This window comes from Lepisosteus platostomus, chromosome 3 (genome assembly GCF_059453375.1).
Source record: "Lepisosteus platostomus isolate fLepPlt1 chromosome 3, fLepPlt1.hap1, whole genome shotgun sequence".
NCBI classification, from domain to species: domain Eukaryota; kingdom Metazoa; phylum Chordata; class Actinopteri; order Semionotiformes; family Lepisosteidae; genus Lepisosteus; species Lepisosteus platostomus.
Window position 1 is genome coordinate 49,280,430 of NC_142613.1, and position 11,357 is coordinate 49,291,786.

Sequence of the window (11,357 nt, forward strand, 5' to 3'; positions counted from 1 at the left end):
AATAGATGCTTATGGAATCCGATCAGCTCTTTGTGGTAGTTTACACCTTTACAGTAGGGTCAAGACAAAATATTCAGAATAAACCACGGCTCATGTAGTGCATCATAAACATACAGTACCTGACCTGCAGTGGTAAACGATAGGTAAATGCAGGTACAGCACTGACTCAGCTCAGTAGAGAAAGGACGTGTTAGGAAAGCATGTATTAGGAAAGGAGGTGTTTCAAAATAATATATTAGGAAAGGAGATGTTAGTAAAGGAGGTGTTAGGCAACCCCTGTTGTTTGTAAACAAGATTTGTTATGCGCTTATTTGTGCTGCTCTTGCACACATAGATTATATGGCTTTTACAGTTAATGTGCATTGTCCCATTAAGTGGAAAAATACCAAGACGTTTTCAAATGTCCTTGAGGAAAAATAAAATAACTACTCCTGGCACCAATTATTTCTAGTGTGTCCCAAAGCCTTAACCAAATGATAAGGTAGTAGATAGTTTGACTAATAATCAAATAGATAGCAATCATTTCAAGGCTAACAGCTAACATATTATAAGCTACATTTAAATCTAACTCAATTTAACTGTAGATATGCCTGCAACAAAAGGAAATTCCACACTATTTACTATTACAAAAGGAGTAAAGCCTGTAATTTAGAAATTTCCAAAGTATTCAAGGGTTTACATTCCTCCAAATTTTATGTTGAGACAGGTGTTAAGAACCACCAATGTTATTGTTCCCTTTGAAATACTTTAATTCTATCAGTGCAACATTTAATTTTGTCCTGTAGGGTACTACAGCAGAAGACTAGACATTTGAGAAGGAAATGATCAGGGATGCCAAAATTACAAGGGATTAGTTAGATTTTGAACATGGCATTTATAGTATCAGACTACAGCATTTTTTCACAGATCTGATTGTATAGTAAGCTGTGAAAACACCTGCTTCAGGATGTTTTAATGGCACCCCTGAATTATATCAAGATTGCATGTGGGCTGATATAATCTAGTGTTACAGACACCCCAATTATACATCATTTAAATCACATCTGAAACAATGAGGAAACGTTACACAGTCCTTTTTGTCAACCAAACACTGTCTCTTCTTGAAAGTTAGAAACAAAGAAACAAAACAAATGACTCCAAGGGAAAATACTTTTTATATTACCAATTTATTTTGAAGTATTACAACAGACACTTTTAATTTTATTTATAATACTGAATTTGAGAAAAACATGCTGTGTCAATCTGTGTACACAAATAAAGTTCTCTATTGCAGTAACCCATTCAACAAAGGTAATGTTGCCAGTTACAGAATAGTTCGATTTAGAGACAAGTGGAACCCTGACATGTTTACGTAAGGAAATGTCTTCTTCACCCAACCTTCAGCCACCTGAAAAAGGTTCTACCGTCAAAATGTTTCTACTTTTCAACATGAAATTAATCTCTGCTTGTTCTATTGTGTCATTAATATTCTCACACTGGCACTGACCTCTAAATCAAACAAGCCTCTTGAACTTGGTGAATTCAGCTTTGTTACCCATTCAGTGGCTGGCTTTTCTCCTGCTTTGTGTTCAGTTTTCAAGCAGAAAGTCATCCATTATGTAGAAAGTCAATTGTCTACAGAAAACACATCCTCAGGAGCAAAATACAGCAACAAGAAAGGAGCCTGTTGTAGAATATAAGGCAAAAGTAAAAGAGAAAAACACTGGTATATGAAAACGACTTGTTTCCCCAGGTTTGATTGAATTTTCTTCAGGGAAATCCTGAGTCAACCTAATTTAATTAGAGTTTTCACAGACTTTACAGCAATAAATCACACAAGGCTTCAATCCTGAAGGGCAGGAGTTGTGCTTCACTGCGCAGAAGGAGACTGATTATTAACAATTTGGCTTTTTTAGTATACCACAGAGCTGTAATAAAGGCACTTCAAAAAATATGTACAACTTTTTGATAGAATAATAACAGCTGCTTGCTCTTCTCTGCAGATTCCAGAGGAGCAATTTTCGTTTTTTATTTTTGTACACAATATTCTAAAGGAGGTCTAATGAGTGAATTATTACAATTTTAACATAAAATTCCTTGTATTGAATTCTTCAATTGTGTCACATTTGAAGTCTTTAACATAAGTAGCCTCCTCTATCTCAGTATTTCCTGTTTTGTATTTATAGTTCATTTTTATTATGTGCATGCAAAACGCTTGCAAAGCACTTGCTTGCCAGGTGTTTGCCCAGTTTTGAATTTTATATAAACATTTTAAATATTTTCTGCTTTTTACAGTGTTTGGCAATCTTTGTAATTTGGTTTCATCTACAGAATTGAGTAGTTCACAAACTGTTCTGAAGTCGATTGTTGATATAAATCAAGAAAAGCAGTGGTCCTAGTACAGATCCATGTGGTACTGCACTAATTACATCACTCTGTTTTGATTATTCACCACTTCTCTCTTCCCCCTATTTTCAATTTATTAACTAACTCTCAATCCAAACACTTGCATTTCTCTGAATGGCCTAGAACCTGCATTTTGAGAATTTGCCTTCTAAAAATCTAAATAAACCATATCATATGCTATGTGTGTGTCTCTTACTGTTGGTGCTTCTTCAAACAAATCTAACTAAATCTAATCTTTTAGGCAAGACATAACCTTTCTAAATCCATGCTGACTAATTTCTAGGATTTCTACTTCCATATCTGAAGCTGTAATTTTGTTCTTATAATAATTTTCATTACTTTGCATGCAATAGAAGTCAGACTTATCGGCCTATGGATGGGTATTCATTAACAATTCTCTGGTCTATGGGTTCTAGCCCTACAACTGCTGGAAGAGTTGTGTAAACAGCTTCTGAATAACATGTCTACTTTGCTTGAGTACAATGGGTTAGGCATCATCGGGCCCTGGGCATTTACTAATCTTTCGTGCTTCTTGTACAAAAAACATTTTTCCATCTTCGTAGGTGATACTACCAAATACAAAACCTTCTACTGCCTGAGGCATGTTGTTGACATCTGAGTGACATTTAGCACATTAGCCATTTCTCTTTCATTGTCTCAGTTTCCCATTTTTGTCCTTGTATGATTTAGTTCAACCTTGATTGTTCTTTTGCTGTTGTAGTAGTGAAAAAAATATATTTTTAAATTAATATTGCAATATTAATTTCAAGTTCTCTCTTTGAATTCCTACTACCCTTTTTACCTGTTCTTGCAATCCATTACTATTTTTTACAGTATCTTGCAGTTTGTTAATCATTTTATAAGTCATTCTCTTTGTCCTTATATTTTTCCTAATTTATTTTTTAAGGTATTTTGCATTTACAAGCTATTATCTTTTTTTAGCCTAACCCTCTTTTGGGATAAATTTGTTCTGTACTTAATTTAGTCTTTTTAAACTATTATCATCCATTTTCCATTGATTTCAAATCAGTCCTATCCTACAGTATTCCACTTTGCTCTTTCCCTCTAAGTTTGCTTTCTGAAAATGGTAAAGTTTTGTTTTGGACTCTGTTGGTCTGTACAGTTTGAAAATATACTTCAAAGCCCACTATATTGTGATCACCTCTACTTGCCAAATTCTGACAGGATTGCTTGAAATTCTGACTGCATTGTTTGAAATCTATACAAGCATTTCATTTTGTAGGTGCTCTGGCAAACAGGAGAAGAAAACTATTATTAACCATTTCATTTCATCAGCCATATCACCCTGCAACTCACAACTGGCAACCCACTGAAGTACAGCAGGTGTGAGCCTGGTCAGAACCTGGATGAGAGACCTCCTGGGAAAAACTAAGGTTGCTGCTGGAAGCAGAGAGCCCCCCGCTGGCCCCACTAACATCTCTTCCAGTAGCAACCTTAGTTTTTTTCCCAGGAGGTCTCCCATCCAGGTACTGACCAGGCTCACACCTGCTGTGCTTCAGTGGGCTACCAGTTGTGAGTTGCAGAGTGATATGGCTGCGGGGCGCTTTTGATACGTCTATCCACATAGATTGATTCAGAGATTCTTTCTTCTTCCCTATGGCTAACCTGGGTACTCTTTTGACATACAGTATAGTGCTACATGTCACCCATCTTCTACAGTATCTTTCCTGTCTCTCAGGAGCAGTATGTATCCACTAACGTTACATTCCTCTCCATCATTTTTGGTTAGCCTCATTTCTGCGATTCCAATGTGGCATTAAGTTGTACCTGAAACTCGTGTATCAGTATATATCAGTTATTAATTATCTTATCATTTGCTTTGCTTTTCCCTTTGATTCTCCTTTGGTCTTTGCTCCCCATTTAGATGTAGTCTGCCACATCTGTGCAGGACTGCAGAGTCCTTTGCCATGGAAATGGCTTCCAGTAGTGTTAAAAACTGAAGTAGAAGTTATGACATTGACTCCAGCTGTAAAAATACTATCTCACTTGTCGACCTGGTCTTCCATTGGCATGGTTGACACATAACGGCTGTGCATCACCCAGATGGATTAGTGGACTTCTGTTGTAATCACCTCAGTACTATGCACCTGCACCTTTTCTTTACTGCACAGTACTACACAGTGTAGTCTTGGATAAATTGTATTTCATTTAGTGTATCCAACGTTATTTTTTCCTAAACAGGGGAATCAGCTCCAAAAATATATAATACTAAAAACAATAGATCTGTTGACACTGTTTAAAGGTGCATTTGAAGGTGGATCCCTGATTTGTGCTTCACACTTTTTGACTATTTCATAGTGTCAGCAGGAAGCTGTGGCACATTAAGAAAGAGTTATACAGAATACAGCTAAGCATAACTTAAAATGACAATCTTCAATATTGCTGTGAAATAATGTTTATCTTTATAACATTAATTCAAAAATCTAAAGAAATGTGGTAATGAAAATGTTGGAAAGACAACCTGCAATTCTGGTGTTAAACTGTAAATTGTCTCTTGGGAATTATGTCTAATTAATCCAGTCTTTCAGCTCAACCAATACATTCTGAGGAACCTCCATTTTTTTAGCAAGGTTATATCACTTTCCATCAGGACTACAGCAGCTGTAACAAATAAAATCAGATTAGGCCTTCTGAAAGACTAGAATACCACAGTCCTGGGTTTATGAATTTCATAGATTGTTTTTTTATTTTATCGCTGCAGATGGTTGGGAAAATAAAAAAAACAACTTACTTACACTTTGTAAGAACCACAGTATAATGTCATCATGAGAAGGTTTGTACTCTGAGAGTTTTGAATTTGCAGGCAAGCAATTATCTCCTTTTTTCTCACAGAAACCAATCCAAATCATGGTGAGACTTCTGTTTATTAATGTATTTTCAGTGTTTGACTATAAAGAAAAACTGACAGTATGTTCCCTTGGTTCTCTCAAGTGCTTGTGTGAGAAAAATCACATAAAACAGCATCCTTAAACCCATAAATTCCACAGTGCAGAACCAAGAAATCCCTTTTTAGCCAATATTTTTCAAAAGGCGAATCAGACTGCTTTTAGAATGTTTCAGACCTTGCTGTGAACTGTACAAATTATGAGCACTACAGATGCTTTCTTTCATACAGTACATATCGTTTAGCACTTCTAGAATACTGTGGTTAAGTGATGCAGATGTATTTTTCCTTCTTTCTTAATTTGGTTCTCATATTTTAATTAAGCAGTCATTTTTCTTTGTTGTCTGAGAAAGTTTAATTCCAGAAACAGTCTTTTGTCACTCTCTTTTTCCCAGCAGTGTTTTATATCATTTGGAATTCATTCATCTAACATATTTTGCTCAGGAGCAGTTTGAGCCCCGTTCTACTGTAGTGTATTTGCATTGACACTGCAATCAAGTACTGTACCTACTTCAAATAATCTTTTAAAAGAAATTTTAGCATTACAGGGTGTATTTTGCCAAGTATCTGATACTTTTGAGTTGGTGTATAAAGTGTCACTTCAACCTGTGAGGTGAAGTTCAGAAATCCTTGGTTGTGATGAGAGCTGCCAAGTTGCAAGTTGATGCTACGATTCACTGGCTTAAAGGCAGTTTGAAATTTGCTTTAAAAAATGGTGGCAGTTCTTTGTGGTTTATGCAGGAAGCCCATTTCACCATATGCTAACTGTAATGTCACTAGAATGATACAGTGGCCTTGCCAAAAGATCATCCCCTTGCAGAGTTTTCACATATTGTTTCACTGTAAAACATATTACACTAGCAATTCATATTAACACCCTACTAGTTTTTGGAAAAGTAACAATCTACTCCACACATTTATAGCAAAAAAGGAAAACATTTACAGTACATGGATAATATGAAAGAAAAATGGCAGTTTGCACTCACGTGTATGCAAACCCTTTTCTGTTGCAAACCTAAATTAATTTAGGTGCAGAAAATGACCTTAAAGAGCCACACATTTAATTGTATAGCCTCTGCCTGTGTGCAATAATAGTGGTTCACATTATTTCACATTAAATACACCTACCTCTGTGACGTCCCTCATTCAGATAGTGAATTAAAATTAAATATTCAGCTATGAAGACCAAGGAGCTTTCAAAACAATTTAGGGAAACTACATGAAGTTGGCACCCCTACAAAGCACAAACAGTGAAACCCACCAGTTTCCTTAGTGCTCCATTTGTGCTGATCTGTGCTTTGCTTTTATTCCTGGGATGTATTATACATTTATAGAGAAGAGATATTTGCATGATGGGCCACATTTCTCCAAATATTTTATTATGCTTTGCAGATTCAAAACTAATCAGGTGCAAAATGATTTAATCTGTTAAGTTTCAATGCAATTGGAGCAGCAGTTTCCATTATAATGAGTTTGAAAGGTTTTTGATTAAGCTAGTCAGGCCAGCAGCTTGGTTGATGCAAAACCCCCATTTCTGTCACTAATTCAGAATCATGTCTGTTCCAGTACACCTGCTTGGTATGGAGCTGTTCAGCTTCTCACTCTGTGAACATGAGTAGTTTCACAAATATGAAAAAACCATAACAAAGAATATAAGCCTCTACTAATTTGAAATCTAAAATCTTATAATTCTATACAGAATTATATTCCCAAAGATTCTAGAGCTCCTTATAGTTAGAGTGGTTACTTTGTGGTCAAAAGTAAGGATTCACTTAACTAGAGCCAAATAAATAGAGTAGTGGTTCCCCATCCTGGTCCACTTTTTTTTGCTATATGAATCGCAGGCTAATTAATTTCAGTTGTCTAATTAGAATGTGTGGCTTAAAGCTCTTTATGTTGACATTATTGGAAACAGTACACTTGATGTTTGAAACTCAGGACTGAGGAGTACAATATTAAGTTAATTAATGATCTAAACAATCAATTAAAATAATCAATTAGCACTGGGGATTCAGATCTCAGCTGGAATGAGAGCCAGGAGACACAGTGATCCCACAGCACTGGGCATGGGAACAAATTGAACCTGAGCACATCATTTATGGAGTTTACAAACGTTTGGGAGGATGACAGCAGCCAAATTAAATTTGCTTGAGATGTGATAAATCTTAATCATTCCTGTCATTTCCTCAATTTAAAAAAAAAATCTATAAATACCATGAGTTAGACTTCACTTTTGTGGCTACTTCTTAGTTAACTCCTCAGTCTTCACTGGAATCTCTTTTTCCTATAACTTGGGGGTTGGCTCTCAGCCAAACAGGTCAGACCAAATCTACTAAAATACTAAACACTCATACTAATTTTTTTTTACATTCTATTCTCTGGTGTTGTTATTATTCTTGGTTATTGTAAAAGGTAGCTTAAACTGAGATTCAATTAGGCACACAGTACCAGTACTCCTTTCAAATACAGCTCTGGGATCTATAATAGTTTTATATGAAAACATGGAAAATGACAAATTAATCTGCCCTGTCTGGGAATGTTTTCAGTACGAACCCTTGACTACTTGTATTGCCAAGAGTATCTTTTTGAAAAAAATTGCCACTAAGTCTTACATACTGTACTGTATAAAACTACAATATATAATGTTGGACTGCTATGTGTCAAAAGCAGCCTTTATTCTTGTCATATGATATTCCCAAAGAGCCATAGTGTTCACCACATAATTAAGACTCCACAATGGTATTATTGCTTGCACTTATACAGCATAGGCCGTTCTTACTGGTGAATCCAAACATATTCTTAACAAGTAATGTCGAGACTTCTCAGATGTTAATTAGAACTAAAATACATATACTGTAGTATTTAGATAAGCATATAGAGTCATCTGTTTGAGCCTTCTTATATTGGTTCCCTGTGGAGTTTAGAATAGACCACAAAACAATGCTGCTCAGTTTTAAGTACTTGAATGGTTTGGCTTCTGACTGCATCAGTGAACTGCCATAAACCTATTCACCTATAGTACATGTCATTTGCAATCTGTGGACACTGGGTGTCTTTTCAGTTCTCAGAACAAGGCTCCAAACCCTGAGAGACTACCTCCTGCTCTGTTTCACTCATATTCATGGGTGTCATGAATAGTCATCACTTTTCATTCCTTTTGTAAATCCCTCTTTTTAGCTATCTATTCTGTTTAATTTTTTTTTTTACTAAATAGTGAATTATAACATTTTTGCTTTTGCCATTTAAAGGGTAACACACTTTATCAGCCATAATCACTGTATAAAAAAGATGCTGCTGATGATGACTGGAATAGAATCATGCTGATCATCATTATTACTGCCACCATTTACACTGTACAGTATATAACCCTTGAGGCACTATGGCACTTTCTGACAACCTGCTTCTCAATGTAATTATGCAATCCATGCATCCTTCCAAACCCCTCTTGTAATTCTGGGCCGCTGGGGAGCCAGAGACTGAGACACAAACACACACGCTTGCACACCTAGGGCTAACTTTCACAGAAACCAGTTAACCTACCAGTACGTTTTTGGACTGTGGGAGGAAACCCATGCAAACATGAAGAGAAGATACAAAATTCCACGCAGAGAGCACCCCTGGTCCAGAATTGAACCCAGCGATCCAGCCGTGCAAGGAAAAAATACAAACCACTGTGCCCTCGTGACACCCAGAATAGTGAAATCTTTTCACAAAAATATAAATTGTAATCTCTAAAATGATATGTCCACTTTTTACTTTGCTTCTATAATAATAATTATATAATTACTTTCAATATTCGTAGCTTTATGACCTTCATGTAAAAATAAGTTGTAAGATTGTGTTAAAGTAATATACACTGTACAGTATATTAATTGTGAATATAAGATCTTTGACACATTATTTCCAGTACCTGATGGAAAGCACCAGCATATATTTGGTCTCTAATCCTAAGCAGACTGTTTTGATTGAAAGACTGGAAAACGTACTGTAGCCTTGGTAAAGATTAACAAAGTTCCACACAATGTCCAGTCACCTGTGGTGATACAGGAATCTTTCTGCTTCCCAGTTTATAACTGTATTTGTATGCAGTTATCATGAAATTACCATTCAGTTGTCTCAATACTGTAAATAAGCCTGAACTGAACATTTAAGTTTAAATTACATTTTGTACTGAACTTTTAATTATTATTTTATATACTGTATTGTATGTCTGATTTGGACTGAGAATAGGCATAATATATTTTGAACTTGTAAAAGGATTATTACCATGCCTACATGGGCTATTATGTACAACCCAGAAACTATAAAACTAAATATGCTAATTTTTTTCAATTATTCCTATACATATTTTTCACAGGTTTAATCATGCTTTGAATTATCCTGGGTCAGACAGGATAAAAAATTTAGTCTGTTCTCTCTATATTTCTGCAATGTTTTTAAGATATAGTGTAACAGTGTCATTGCAATTTAGCTTCTTGATTAACATTTTTTTTATTTTTTTTATGATTTTAACATCATAAAAAGTCATGTCATCATGTTGATACCATCAAGTTGATATCATCACGTAATCATACACATCATGTTGAAGTGTATTGAGATTATCATAACAATACACATCTTACAAATGAAAAACACAGTTTTATTAAATGTATGTTACTGTACCTATGAAAGTTTCTCATTTGTCTTTCCTACTACTATTTTTTAAATAATGTAGCATTAAAAAGAGATACTCCTAACTTACTCAATGGTTTATTTAACAATTACATACTGTAAACTATTTGGATGTAAGGCATAGACTAAAACATCCCCACCTCAGCTGTTTAATGTAAAGGCTCTAATGTTGACAAAACAGAGAGCACCATTTGCTATTTGTAGGTAGATGTAAATGAGGCTTTTACAGCCTTGTTGTATGTTTTGTCGAGACTAAGATTAATGTTTTCCATTCAGATGAATGCCACCATGTTTGAAGAGAAGCACATCAGGAGGATGATTCAGGAAACATACAGTTACAGACAGAACCTGTTGATGGTGGGAAAATTAAACTGTAGGAATGCACTGTATGCCTTTCCATTAATTGTTGGCATGTTTCTTACTTCAAACTATACTGTGAACGACTGTAATTTGCACTTTCATCTTTGTGAAAGGGTCATAACAGAAAAAAATGTGCCTCGATTACCTTGAAATATAAAGGGAAGATTTGCACAACATGGAAGTCTTCTGCTCTGAAACTCATTTAACAGACAAACTCTGGTAACGGGAGGTTTTGGCTATCAATCGGGCATAACATTGAATTGCGATTTGCTGCCAATTCACTATCCAGACACGTGCTACTGAAATTCAAATACAATGATGGATGGCTTTCCGGATTTTGTAAACGTCATGGTATAGTGAATAACAGAACCTATCGTGTAGCTTCGTGTGTGCCCACTGAAGAGGTAGAACCGTTCTGTAAGACATTGAATAAATTAATACACAACAAAGGCGTCATATTATCCCAACTGTACAATGACGAGACAGGTCACTTCTGGCGTTCGCTCCTGGAAAATACCAAAGCATACTGTACAAGCCCAAGACATCTATGCCAGTGTGGAAAATCAGCAAAGGAAAGGACCTCAGGATTACTCTGTGTGCAAATGCTGACAGCTTTCACAGATCAACACCTGTAGTTGCTGGCAAGTCACAGAGACCCAAGGTCCTTAAAGGATACAATGAATGAGCTTCCAGTAGTCTCCTGTATTACCATTCCAGAAAAGCTTGGTTTAGTTCTGACTTTTTTTTTCTTCTCATAAGAGAGTGTGTTTTTTTAGTTAAAAAATATTTTATTGTCAATTTAATGGACAACCATCAGTATCGGGTACCTCTTCACACTAGTCTTAGACCAGTTAAGCAAGGGTATACTGTACGTAATACAATACAGTGTATTTATATAAACAGTACAGTGCAGTATTACAGTATATTAACACACAATGTGGTTATGCATCTACATGTTCACACAAAGCCCATATGCAGTATAGTATATATACATTATTTCTCATATAATAGTGTTTTGGGTCTGAAAAACTTAATT